Here is a 3,879-nt window from a genome sequence, read left to right as displayed (position 1 = left end):
TCTCCCCTCGCCCGCCCCTCAGCCTCTCTCTGCCCTGCAGTTCCCTTACACACCCCAGCCTTGCTTTTCCTTCCCCCATCCCTCCATCCCCAGCCTCCTCTTATAGCCCATCCCCTCCTCCTGGAGCCTTTGTGGGTTGGGAAGGTGGCCCCAGTGCTCTACTGAGTCCTTCGAGGGCAGAGGCCCCAAACAGAACTGGAGGTCGGGAGTCAGTTCCGAGGCCTCTACGGCCCCAGGGCCCACGCCAGGTGCCCAGCTCTCACACTGCCTCATGCTCACTGCCCCGCCCCCAACCTGTGTCCAGGGGCTCCACAGGGGGCCCCTCCTCTCTCAAGGAACCTCCTCCAGCCTGTGGGGCACGCCTCTGTCCAGACGTTACTGTCTCTCACACACACACACACACACACACACACACACACACACACACACACACTGGGCCATGAAACCACCAAAGCCCAGCTCCAGGAAACATTAAAACCATATTTCTTTTAATATTTTGTAGATGAAAAGAGGCCACATGCTAATCTGACAAGCTCAGGGAAGGCCTGCATGGCGGCCTTGCAAACTCAGAGACCAAAAATAACCACAAAGGATGGTCTGAAATCAAAACTTTTTAAACTAAAAGCAGTTTATGGTGGGTCGTGATGTCCTAAGCCGGTACCTTCCCTGAGAAGCCTGTCTGTTGTCTTCTGCCATCTACCATCTTGTTCTTCGGAATATCTGGGTAACTCCCCTTTTCCCAGACCCTACAGGGCACAACCAGGGCTCCAGGGCAGAGACCATAAATCCTCTCGTGGTTTTATCATGTTAACTGTTGACTGTGAACCATCCTGTACCCACCTATGTAAAGGATGTATGTGTCTATCATTGCACTTTTCATCCAATCCCAGAGGTTTCCCCACTTTGCATTCTCCCGCCTCCCCAATCTATCACCAGTGGACTTCATGCAACCCACTTACGTCTCCTCTCCTTAGTGAATGTATAAAACACGTGCAAAACCGCCCTTCTCCGGAGCGTTATCTCAGCCCATTGAGATTCTGCTTCCTGACAATTGTCGACGGTTTGGCTCAAATAAACTCACAAAAATTCCTCACGGGTTTGAATGTTTCTTACGTGACAATTTTAACGGTGACAGCTGGGGCTCCACCTGCTCACGCTGGCGGTTCTCCTGAGACACGTCCCTAGTAATTTCCAGGCTTCCCGAGGACAAGTGAGCCAACCTGGGAAAGTCATTTGTAGTCTGACTTTCTATCTAGCTGCTTTTAAGATCTTCTCTTTGGATTTCTGCTATTTCACTACAGTGTTTCTGGGTCTCCCTTTATTTACTCTTCTTGAATTCTTCAAACTTCCTTCCCAGGATTTATCATTTGTCTTTTTCATCATTTCTGGAAAACTCCTAATCAACAACTAATGTTGAAAACTCCTAATCAACAATCAATATCTTTAGATATTGCCTCCCCCAATTCTCTCAACTGTCTCTTCTGGAATTCCTAGCTGACGTTTATTAAATTCCTCATTCTATATCCCATGTCCTTTTCCCTTTTGTTCCTGTTTTTCTCTGTGCTGAATTATGGCTAATGATTTCTCCAAATCTATTTTCCAGTTCACTAACGGTCTCTTCGACTGTATCTAATCTGCTGTTTAACTCGTCCGTTGGGTTTTTAATTTCAACATTATCATTATCCGTTCCTGGTCTGTTCGTTCATTTTCTATTGGCCTGGTTTTCTTGGGGGCATCTTTATTTCTCTAAACAAGCCATTTTTTAAACGTATTCTGGATCTGATCCTTCCAATATTTGAAGTGTTGAAGGTCTAATTCTGTCATTTGTTGTTTTTACTCACTCCGGGCGGATTGTCTCCCCGTGTGCGTTGTAATTCCGTGCAGTAGACCCAACCTTAGCCAGGCCATCCGTGGGAATTCCGTACAGTAGGTGTTGAGGGTGTGTTCTCCAAACACGTCTGCTTTTGCCTCCGCCAGGCGCCCCAGAGGCTACCTGGAATTCCCTGGAACACCAGGTAATGCACATGTTGTCCTAAATCCCTTGTGGACAAGCTTGTGGTTTCAGATGTAAAGGCTATTCTTTCTACCTAAGGCAACAACTGAAACAGACACATATTCTTATCCTTTCTCTTTGCCATGGATGGATTTTTTTCTCCATCCTTTCACAAAGGGTATAGCCTTTGAGAGCCCTGGGTTTTTGTAGAGGCCAATTACAACTCCCCACTGTACAGTGCCCACACCTGCCTCCTCTGCCCCGTGGGACCCTTAACACCCAACGCTCTAGGCCTTTGATTCTGGACCTGGACAACATTGTCCCCCAGGGGACATTTCTGGCTGTCAAGCACTGGAAGAGAGGGGTGCGACGGGCATCTAGTGGGTAGAAGCCAAGGTTATTGCCAAACTTACAATGCACAGGACAGCCCGCCTCAACAAGAAATCATCTGCCCAAAGTGTCAATAGTGCTGCAAGCTCATGGAGATGTCTGTGCAAATGTCCTGGGGTCTCCCTGCAGCTTCAGAGGCCCCTAGCACTCAGGCCTCCAGGATTCTCTAAGGTTGTTCTTGCAGTCACTCACTCATTCATTCATTTTACAAACAATTATGTATTTGACAAAAGAGATGTATTTTGTGGTGCACTCTGGGTGTTCTGTGGTGGGAGGCTTCTCAGGTGTCCACCTGTCACTCCTGCCTGTGTTCACCTCGCTAAGATTTGCTGCCCAGCATCTCCCCCTTCTTATAACCCTTCCTCTATCTCATGTCCCCCCACCACCACCTCCTACCCCCCCACCCCCCGCACCAATGCGCATCTGCAAGCCTAGAGAGTGTGTTACTGAATGTTTGGGAAAGACTCCAGAGTCCTGAAAGGGTGTGACATTCCCACCAGCAGCTCTTAGGCTCACTAAGGCGAAAACCCCACCCTCGTGGGCCCTGCCTGATGCCACATCCTCCCTCCCCCCAGACCTCCAGGTCTCTTCACCTCCTGGCCACAGCCTCAAAGAGAGCGTCCCTCCTCCCCGCAGCCCGAGCCCAAGCAGCTCCTGCAGCGGGACTGTTCATCCTGGCCCTAGGGGTCTGCGTCAGCCTTGTCCACCTGGTGTCCGTGCCTCGGCCACAGGAGGGGCTCGGTACTGACTTGCTGAATGATGAGTGGATGATGAATGAGTGATGACTGGATGGTGAATGAGTGATGAGTGGATGATGAATGAGTGATGAATGAGTGATGAGAGGATGATGAATGAGGCCTGGCTTCTGGGCCCACGCAAGGCAATCTTCCGGGTTACTCATCTTCCAAGTGGCACCATGCGGGGACGTCACAGGGCAGCCTAGACGCACATGTAGGGAAGAGGTTCTTCTCCTGCTCCTGGGGCAGGCGCTAGGGAGGCTCCCGATCTCCCTGGCTAAACAGTGCACTCGCCTTCAAAACGGCAGCATCTGCACTTCGATTTGTGGGACGTTACCGTTTCCTCCAGAACGTGGCGTGGGCTCCTGAGGGGACAAGGCAAAGCGGGCCTGTTCCACCTCCAGAAACCACCTGCCCGCAACCCCAGCTGGCGTCTCCCCAGAAAGAACAAAACAAGGTCTCTGTCCTCCCAGCAGCCCTGGAGTCCCAAGGCCATTCACTCGCTCAGTATGTGCGGTCCATGTGCGGGCTGTGTCAGGCGTTGGAAGTTTAGTGGAAAACAGAGAGGTCCCTGCCGCCCAGGGCTTCGGTCCTGGGGAGAGACGCAGGCAGTGTGTGCCGTCGGGGGTGAGGAGGAGGAAGAGGAACCGAAGTGGGCAGTGGCCACTGACGCAGCGGTAACGTGCCCTGTGAGGGCCGTCAGGAACCCCCTCTCCGTGGAGACCATGTAGTGACCAAAATTAGGGAAGAAGAAAGTTC

The sequence above is a fragment of the Myotis brandtii genome, unplaced genomic scaffold (assembly GCF_000412655.1).
Source record: "Myotis brandtii unplaced genomic scaffold, ASM41265v1 scaffold687, whole genome shotgun sequence".
NCBI classification, from domain to species: domain Eukaryota; kingdom Metazoa; phylum Chordata; class Mammalia; order Chiroptera; family Vespertilionidae; genus Myotis; species Myotis brandtii.
The sequence above is the reverse complement of the archived record's forward strand: the minus strand, read 5'-3'. Positions refer to the sequence as shown.